Below are 11,022 nucleotides of genomic sequence, written 5' to 3' on the forward strand. Positions count from 1 at the left end.
CTTGGAGCCGTATTGTAAGTCCTACAGGAAGTCGGCCATCTTGATAAAAGTGGTCATTTTTCGCGTTTATGTATCTCATCATTGTCCGCAATCTCAATTTCAAAATATGATTTTGTGCCAATTTTGGACCTTGAATAAACGCTATCTCCTCCTAGGGCGTTAATGGTATCGGCTTCAAACTTTAATACTTAACTTATCACACTGTGTTGAGCAAAAGTTATTAAAAACTTTGTAATAACTCGAACGGTTTAGATTTAGTAAGCCCTGAAAGTTGGAGTGCGACATTACACCTTACAATGGAAACCAATGGGGAGGCAATCTCTGGGCATGGACTTTGTGCCAAACTGGGGCATCTGGTGTCTAAACTATAAGTCCGACCACTTTCAAACCTGTATCAATGGATTCGCGACGAAAATTCCTACAAAAAAATGTGATTTTTATGTAGAATTTGGCCAAAGTTATGGGATTTATGAGGATATTTCACAGGTAGAGTACACTAATATCCTTCTCTGCAGTTGAGAGGGAGAGAGAGAGAATGGGGGGGGGGATGGGTGGAGCAGCAGGTTCGTTATGTAGTTTATTAGACAGACAGGAATAATGTGTAGGATTTAATCATTGGTTCACAGCCTGAAGCGGAGGGTGGCAGTAATGCACCTAATATTCTGGTTGTCAATCATTGTTATAAACCAGAAATAGGAGGGTAAAATATTTTCCCGCACAGAGTGGTACATCCTGTCAGCCGAGGGATTTCCTATCTGTGCAGCTGAACACAGCAGTTCTCTACGTACTGTTTTACCGTGATGGTCACGGTGTTTTTTCCGTAGGTTTCACTTACTCAGCTGGCCGACAGACCCGCTGGTTCTCTCCACCTTAACCTAAATAACATATCGGGGCTCGGTGCTCCGGTTGGATCTAAACAGAGAGCCAGGGTTAGCTAAGAGGCTAGCAGAGGCTAACTGGTTGTGCTTCTTTCCGGTCATGCTGCAGTTAACGCTCCGCTGCTGCCTGTTTGCTGCCTGTTCTCCGCTTTAACCTAAATAACAATTCGGGACTCGGTGCTCCGTTTGGATCTAAACAGAGAGCCGGGGTTAGCTGAGAGGCTAGCAGAGGCTAACTGGTTGTGCTTCTTTCGGTCATGCTGCAGTTAACGCTCCGCTCCTGCCTGTTTGCTGCCTGTTAGTTGTGTTCACCACGCTAGACTATTTTGTGTTTGTCCCGCTCGGGACTACTGTGTTTGTGCTGCCGTGAGTGAGAAAGTAAACTGATTTGTCGATCTGAAACCAGACAACGTGCGTTACAGACTGCTGTCCATACGTGCGCTCTCTGTGGAAAAAGAACCGCTTCTCTCTCTCTCACGATCGCTTTCCCTCCTCTCTCTCTTGTGACTAACACCACACTCGCGCGCACAGATACACGCACCGACATTGTTTTGCACATCTGATGGTCAGATAACGTCGGACAAAAGTGTCCAACCTGCAAGTGTCCAACCCTGTGCAAAGCTGTTTGTGTTTTGTTTGGTAGAATTAGATTTTAGAATAGCTATTTATTGAATGAAGCATTTGTTAACTTTGTTAATTTTGCTAAGATAATAAACACTGTTATATCTTTAAAGAGAAGTTCTTTAGTCATTATTGGTAACATATTGTGAAAAGTGGCTGATTGAAGGAGTCAGAGCTCGAATTCAACCCTTCTTTGTTCACCCTTGAATGATTATCTCTCAGATATTAACATTCTAGGTGAACTCCCATTTATGAGACTACCTTGCTCGGTTATTGGTCCCGGTTTCGGGGTGGTGCTTCGTATCTGTTAGTTCATATGAATAATTCTGTTAATTGTTATAATTAATTATTATTGATGATTGATAATTATAGCAAATAATTAACTGTGTTCTTCGCAGATCCTACAGTTGGTACCTGAATTATTGATTAAGGTTAACAATGTTTGGTTTCATACTCCATAATTATCTGTGATAAACAGAGGAGTGGGCTCACAGAGAGACACTGGTTAGTATTGTGTGTCAAAAGACTCTCACACTGATCATCTCCAAACATTTTCTTGGTTCCCAGAAGCTTAGCTGACTGCGCCGCGGCCCGCTGTGCGCAAGGGCGCGAAGGCCCGTCCAACGCTGCTTGCAGCTTTAATTAGGGCCTGAGCCCAAAGGGCGAAGACCCTATTGTTTTTCGTGCGTTTGTTTCATTATTATTATTAGGGCCTGAGCCCAAAGGGCGAAGACCCTATTGTTTTTCGTGCGTTTGTTTCATTAGGGCCTGAGCCCAAAGGGCGAAGACCCTATTGTTTTTCGTGTGTTTGTTTCTTTCTTATTATTATTCTTTATTAATCCGCCACTTTAACTCTAAATTTGACCCCCTAAACATGCTCAAAAACTCACCAAATTTGGCACGCACATCAGGTCTGGTGAAAAATTTGATAAAATGTAAAAATTAACCCCCGAAGTGCCAAAATGTGCTCTCTAGCGCCACCTATGTATCTAAAACGGCCGCCACGGCCCGTAGGAATGTCGTAGAGAGATTGAACCAAAACTCAATTATTCGTCTCATCAAGACCTACAAATCATACGCTGACACCCCTGACCTAAATCCAACAGGAAGTCTGCAATCAGCTTTTCAAAATAAGACGTTGCCCCAATTTTGGCCCCCGAACAAACGCTATCTCCTCCGAGGGCGTCAGTGGTATCGGCTTCAAACTTTAATACATGACTTATCACACTGTGTTGAGCAAAAGTTATTAAAAACTTTGTAATAACTCGAACGGTTTAGATTTAGTAAGCCCTGAAAGTTGGAGTGCGACATTACACCTTACAATGTAAACCAATGGGGAGGCAATCTCTGGGCATGGACTTTGTGCCAAACTGGGGCATCTGGCGTCTAAAGTATAAGTCCGACCACTTTCAAACCTGTATCAATGGATTCGCGACGAAAATTCCTACAAAAAAATGTGATTTTTATGTAGGATTTGGCCAAAGTCATGGGATTTATGAGGATATTTCACAAGAAGCGTTCTCTAATATCCTCCTCTCCAACTGCTCCTGGTGATGTCACTCCCTCAGTGCTCTGAAACATTCCGCAATACACACTCATTATAAAATCACAGGAGGAGCAAGAAAAGACTTTAAAACTCACACTCTAATATCTCAAAAACAATAAAAGATAGAAAACACATGTAAATTCAAGATTTGTAGGTCAAAGTCTCGTGACTCATTTAAAGTTCAAATGAAGTTTGTATCTAAGATTATGTGGAAGCAGTAAATGTTCAAAAAGGTGTGGGTTCGCTCACACTCTCCATTCAAATATATGAGTATTTTTCTGTGTCCAGCTGCAGTTACTTATTGTCTCTACACACCTGACAGTACACATGTCAATCAAACTTTCAAAATAAAAGCACACCACACTTGTAAGAAATATCCCTCATTTTTAAAAAGCGTGATCTGATCCCGACGGGCCAGAGCGCAACAGGAAGTATCATGCGTCATTCTTTGTTGTATTGCTCCTAGGAAATTTGGCCGATGCACCTGAAATTGACTCAGCTAAGATGTAAGACCTTGGTGATGCTACATTGGGCAGGTCATGACCCATGACCAAACGCCGTTGCCATGGCGACACATCCTTCGCCATGAAATACGATGCTGTATTTTAGGGACAAGGGATGGGTCCACAATCACAAAACTTGGCACACATGTCTGGAGTGACACCAGTTAAAATCCTCGAAACTTCATTTGCATAGACGTGACAATATGGCTCAACAGCGCCCCCTTGAAAATTTCAAAATTGCAGCCCCGCCTTCCAGATTAACGTAGAAAGATGAAATTCACAGGGCACATGTATAATGTCAACACGCACAAAAAAGCCTCTTGAAGCCTTATTGTAAGTGGAACAGGAAGTCGGCCATCTTGAAAAAAATGGTACATTTTCGCCTTTTCTTGGCCATTTCGCATACCTTGTATTTTAAAGAACTCCTCCTACAGAATCCATGGTAAGGACTTCAAAATCAGTGTGTGTCATCTAGACTAGTGTATGATCATGATGGTTTGGCCGTGGCGTGGCGTTGAGTTTTGATGTTTCGCCATGACAGAGGAAATTGATATAACTTGAGTGTACACGGTTGGATCTGCCTCAAACTTTACACAACAAGTCACTGACAAAAGCCCTTCGACTGAGCGTCACTTCGACATGCGCTGGGGTGCGAGGGCCCGATCATCGCTGCTTGCAGCTTTAATTATTAGGGCCTGAGCCCAAAGGGCGAAGACCCTATTGTTTTTCGTGCGTTTGTTTCTTTATTATTCTTTATTAATACGCCACTTCAATCCTTAATTTGACCCCCTAAACATGTTCAAAAACTCACCAAATTTGGCACGCACATCAGGTCTGGTGAAAAATTTGATAAAATGTAAAAATTAACCCCCGAAGTGCCAAAATGTGCTCAAGAGCGCCACCTATGTATCTAAAACGGCCGCCACAGCCCGTAGGAATGTCGTAGAGAGATCGAACCAAAACTCAATTATTCGTCTCATCAAGACCTACAAATCATATGCTGACACCCCTGACCTAAATCCAACAGGAAGTCTGCAATCAGCTTTTCAAAATAAGACTTTGCCCCAATTTTGGCCCCCGAACAAACGCTATCTCCTCCGAGGGCGTTAATGGTATCGGCTTCAAACTTGAATACATGACTTATCACACTGTGTTGAGCAAAAGTTATTAAAAACTTTGTAATAACTCGAACGGTTTAGATTTAGTAAGCCCTGAAAGTTGGAGTGCGACATTACACCTTACAATGTAAACCAATGGGGAGGCAATCTCTGGGCATGGACTTTGTGCCAAACTGGGGCATCTGGCGTCTAAACTATAAGGCCGACCACTTTCAAAACTGTATCAATGGATTCGCGATGAAAATTCCTACAAAAAAATGTGATTTTTATGTAGGATTTGGCCAAAGTCATGGGATTTATGAGGATATTTCACGAGAAGCGTTCTCTAATATCCTCCTCTCCAACTGCTCCTGGTGATGTCACTCCCTCAGTGCTGTGAAACATTCCGCAATACACACTCATTATAAAATCACAGGAGGAGCAAGAAAAGACTTTAAAACTCACACTCTAATATCTCAAAAACAATAAAAGATAGAAAACACATGTAAATTCAAGATTTGTAGGTCAAAGTCTCGTGACTCATTTAAAGTTCAAATGAAGTTTGTATCTAAAACTATGTGGAAGCAGTAAATGTTCAAAAAGGTGTGGGTTCGCTCACACTCTCCATTCAAATATATGAGTATTTTTGTGTGTCCAGCTGCAGTTACTTATTGTCTCTACACACCTGACAGTACACATGTCAATCAAACTTTCAAAATAAAAGCACACCACACTTGTAAGAAATATCCCTCATATATATAATTGTCTGTGAACAGAGGGGTGGGCTCACAGAGAGACACTGGTTAGTATTGTGTGTCAAAAGACTCTCACACTGATCATCTCCAAACGTTTTCTTGGTTCCCAGAAGCTTAGCTGACTGCGCCGCGGCCCGCTGTGCGCAAGGGCGCGAAGGCCCGTTCAACGCTGCTTGCAGCTTTAATTATTATTATTATTATTATTCTTTATTAATCCGCCACTTTAACTCTAAATTTGACCCCCTAAACATGCTCAAAAACTCACCAAATTTGGCACGCACATCAGGTCTGGTGAAAAATTTGATAAAATGTAAAAATTAACCCCCGAAGTGCCAAAATGTGCTCTCTAGCGCCACCTATGTATCTAAAACGGCCGCCACGGCCCGTAGGAATGTCGTAGAGAGATCGAACCAAAACTCAATTATTCGTCTCATCAAGACCTACAAATCATACGCTGACACCCCTGACCTAAATCCAACAGGAAGTCTGCAATCAGCTTTTCAAAATAAGACTTTGCCCCAATTTTGGCCCCCGAACAAACGCTATCTCCTCCGAGGGCGTTAATGGTATCGGCTTCAAACTTGAATACATGACTTATCACACTGTGTTGAGCAAAAGTTATTAAAAACTTTGTAATAACTCGAACGGTTTAGATTTAGTAAGCCCTGAAAGTTGGAGTGCGACATTACACCTTACAATGTAAACCAATGGGGAGGCAATCTCTGGGCATGGACTTTGTGCCAAACTGGGGCATCTGGCGTCTAAACTATAAGTCCGACCACTTTCAAACCTGTATCAATGGATTCGCGACGAAAATTCCTACAAAAAAATGATATTTTTATGTAGGATTTGGCCAAAGTCATGGGATTTATGAGGATATTTCACAAGAAGCGTTCTCTAATATCCTCCTCTCCAACTGCTCCTGGTGATGTCACTCCCTCAGTGCTCTGAAACATTCCGCAATACACACTCATTATAAAATCACAGGAGGAGCAAGAAAAGACTTTAAAACTCACACTCTAATATCTCAAAAACAATAAAAGATAGAAAACACATGTAAATTCAAGATTTGTAGGTCAAAGTCTCGTGGCTCATATAAAGTTCAAATGAAGTTTGTATCTAAAATTATGTGGAAGCAGTAAATGTTCAAAAAGGTGTGGGTTCGCTCACACCCTCCATTCAAATATATGAGTATTTTTCTGTGTCCAGCTGCAGTTACTTATTGTCTCTACACACCTGACAGTACACATGTCAATCAAACTTTCAAAATAAAAGCACACCACACTTGTAAGAAATATCCCTCATATATATAATTGTCTGTGAACAGAGGGGTGGGCTCACAGAGAGACACTGGTTAGCATTGTGTGTCAAAATACTCTCACACTGATCATCTCCAAACGTTTTCTTGGTTCCCAGAAGCTTAGCTGACTGCGCCGCGGCCCGATGTGCGCAAGGGCGCGAAGGCCCGTCCAACGCTGCTTGCAGCTTTAATTATTATTATTATTCTTTATTAATCCGCCACTTTAACTCTAAATTTGACCCCCTAAACATGCTCAAAAACTCACCAAATTTGGCACGCACATCAGGTCTGGTGAAAAATTTGATAAAATGTAAAAATTAACCCCCGAAGTGCCAAAATGTGCTCTCTAGCGCCACCTATGTATCTAAAACGGCCGCCACGGCCCGTAGGAATGTCGTAGAGAGATCGAACCAAAACTCAATTATTCGTCTCATCAAGACCTACAAATCATACGCTGACACCCCTGACCTAAATCCAACAGGAAGTCTGCAATCAGCTTTTCAAAATAAGACTTTGCCCCAATTTTGGCCCCCGAACAAACGCTATCTCCTCCGAGGGCGTTAATGGTATCGGCTTCAAACTTGAATACATGACTTATCACACTGTGTTGAGCAAAAGTTATTAAAAACTTTGTAATAACTCGAACGGTTTAGATTTAGTAAGCCCTGAAAGTTGGAGTGCGACATTACACCTTACAATGTAAACCAATGGGGAGGCAATCTCTGGGCATGGACTTTGTGCCAAACTGGGGCATCTGGCGTCTAAACTATAAGTCCGACCACTTTCAAACCTGTATCAATGGATTCGCGACGAAAATTTCTACAAAAAAATGTGATTTTTATGTAGGATTTGGCCAAAGTCATGGGATTTATGAGGATATTTCACAAGTAGAGTACACTAATATCCTACTCTGCAGTTGAGAGGGAGAGAGAGAGAATGGGGGGGGGGAATGGGTGGAGCAGCAGGTTCGTTATGTAGTTTATTAGACAGACAGGAATAATGTGTAGGATTTAATCATTGGTTCACAGCCTGAAGCGGAGGGTGGCAGTAATGCACCTAATATTCTGGTTGTCAATCATTGTTATAAACCAGAAATAGGAGGGTAAAATATTTTCCCGCACAGAGTGGTACATCCTGTCAGCCGAGGGATTTCCTATCTGTGCAGCTGAACACAGCAGTTCTCTACGTACTGTTTTACCGTGATGGTCACGGTGTTTTTTCCGTAGGTTTCACTTACTCAGCTGGCCGACAGACCCGCTGGTTCTCTCCACCTTAACCTAAATAACATATCGGGGCTCGGTGCTCCGGTTGGATCTAAACAGATAGCCAGGGGTAGCTAAGAGGCTAGCAGAGGCTAACTGGTTGTGCTTCTTTCCGGTCATGCTGCAGTTAACGCTCCGCTGCTGCCTGTTCTCCGCTTTAACCTAAATAACAAATCGGGACTCGGTGCTCCGTTTGGATCAAAACAGAGAGCCGGGGTTAGCTGAGAGGCTAGCAGAGGCGAACTGGTTGTGCTTCTTTCGGTCATGCTGCAGTTAACGCTCCGCTGCTGCCTGTTTGCTGCCTGTTAGTTGTGTTCACCATGCTTGACTATTTTGTGTTTGTCTCGCTCGGGACTACTGTGTTTGTGCTGCCTTGAGTGAGAAAGTAAACTGATTTTTCGATCTGAAATCAGACAACGTGCGTTACAGACTGCTGTCCATACGTGCGCTCTCTGTGGAAAAAGAACCGCTTCTCTCTCTCTCTCACGATTGCTTTCCCTCCTCCCTCTCTTGTGACTAACACCACACTCATGCGCGCACAGATACACGCACCGACATCGTTTTGCACATCTGATGGTCAGATAACGTCGGACAAAAGTGTCCAACCTGCAAGTGTCCAACCCTGTGCAAAGCTGTTTGTGTTTTGTTTGGTAGAATTAGATTTTAGAATAGCTATTTATTGAATGAAGCATTTGTTAACTTTGTTAATTTTGCTAAGTTTCATAAACACTGTTATATCTTTAAAGAGAAGTTCTTTTGTCATTATTGGTAACATATTGTGAAAAGTGGCTGATTGAAGGAGTCAGAGCTTGAATTCAACCGTTCTTTGTTTACCCTTGAATGTTGATATCTCTCAGATATTAACATTCTAGGTGAACTCCCATTTATGAGATTACCTTGTTCGGTTATTAGTCCCGGTTTCCGGGTGGTGCTCCGTATTTGTTAGTTCATATTAATAATTCTGTTAATTGTTATAATTATTTATTATTGATAATTGATAATTATAGCAACTGTGTTCCTTGCAGATCCTACAGTTGGTGCCTGAATTATTGATTAAGGTGAACAATATTTTGATTTCATAATCTATAATTACCCATAATTGTTTGTGAACAGAGGGGTGGGCTCACAGAGAGACACTGGTTAGTATTGTGTGTCTAAAGACTCTCACACTGATCATCTCCAAACGTTTTCTTGGTTCCCAGAAGCTTAGGTGACTGCGCCACGGCCTGCTGTGCGCAAGGGTGCGAAGGCCCGTTCAACGCTGCTTGCAGCTTTAATTATTAGGGCCTGAGCCCAAAGGGCGAAGACCCTATTGTTTTTCGTGCGTTTGTTTCTTTATTATTATTCTTTATTAATACGCCACTTCAATCCTTAATTTGACCCCCTAAACATGCTCAAAAACTCACCAAATTTGGCACGCACATCAGGTCTGGTGAAAAATTTGATAAAATGTAAAAATTAACCCCCGAAGTGCCAAAATGTGCTCTCTAGCGCCACCTATGTATCTAAAACGGCCGCCACGGCCCGTAGGAATGTCGTAGAGAGATTGAACCAAAACTCAATTATTCGTCTCATCAAGACCTACAAATCATACGCTGACACCCCTGACCTAAATCCAACAGGAAGTCTGCAATCAGCTTTTCAAAATAAGACTTTGCCCCAATTTTGGCCCCCGAACAAACGCTATCTCCTCCGAGGGCGTCAATGGTATCGGCTTCAAACTTTAATACATGACTTATCACACTGTGTTGAGCAAAAGTTATTAAAAACTTTGTAATAACTCGAACGGTTTAAATTTAGTAAGCCCTGAAAGTTGGAGTGCGACATTACACCTTACAATGTAAACCAATGGGGAGGCAATCTCTGGGCATGGACTTTGTGCCAAACTGGGGCATCTGGCGTCTAAACTATAAGTCCGACCACTTTCAAACCTGTATCAATGGATTCGCGACGAAAATTCCTACAAAAAATGTGATTTTTATGTAGGATTTGGCCAAAGTCATGGGATTTATGAGGATATTTCACAAGAAGCGTTCTCTAATATCCTCCTCTCCAACTGCTCCTGGTGATGTCACTCCCTCAGTGCTCTGAAACATTCCGCAATACACACTCATTATAAAATCACAGGAGGAGCAAGAAAAGACCTTAAAACTCACACTCTTTTCTATCTTTTATTGTTTTTGAGATATTACACATGTAAATTCAAGATTTGTAGGTCAAAGTCTCGTGACTCATTTAAAGTTCAAATGAAGTTTGTATCTAAAATTATGTGGAAGCAGTAAATGTTCAAAAAGGTGTGGGTTCGCTCACACTCTCCATTCAAATATATGAGTATTTTTCTGTGTCCAGCTGCAGTTACTTATTGTCTCTACACACCTGACAGTACACATGTCAATCAAACTTTCAAAATAAAAGCACACCACACTTGTAATAAATATCCCTCATATATATAATTGTCTGTGAACAGAGGGGTGGGCTCACAGAGAGACACTGGTTAGCATTGTGTGTCAAAAGACTCTCACACTGATCATCTCCAAACGTTTTCTTGGTTCCCAGAAGCTTAGCTGACTGCGCCGCGGCCCGATGTGCGCAAGGGCGCGAAGGCCCGTCCAACGCTGCTTGCAGCTTTAATTAGGGCCTGAGCCCAAAGGGCGAAGACCCTATTGTTTTTCGTGCGTTTGTTTCTTTATTATTCTTTATTAATACGCCACTTCAATCCTTAATTTGACCCCCTAAACATGTTCAAAAACTCACCAAATTTGGCACGCACATCAGGTCTGGTGAAAAATTTGATAAAATGTAAAAATTAACCCCCGAAGTGCCAAAATGTGCTCTCTAGCGCCACCTATGTATCTTAAACGGCCGCCACGGCCCGTAGGAATGTCGTAGAGAGATCGAACCAAAACTCAATTATTCGTCTCATCAAGACCTACAAATCATATGCTGACACCCCTGACCTAAATCCAACAGGAAGTCTGCAATCAGCTTTTCAAAATAAGACTTTGCCCCAATTTTGGCCCCCGAACAAACGCTATCTCCTCCGAGGGCGTTAATGGTATC

Source organism: Thunnus albacares, chromosome 2 (assembly GCF_914725855.1).
Source record: "Thunnus albacares chromosome 2, fThuAlb1.1, whole genome shotgun sequence".
In the NCBI taxonomy this organism is placed as follows: Eukaryota; Metazoa; Chordata; class Actinopteri; order Scombriformes; family Scombridae; genus Thunnus; species Thunnus albacares.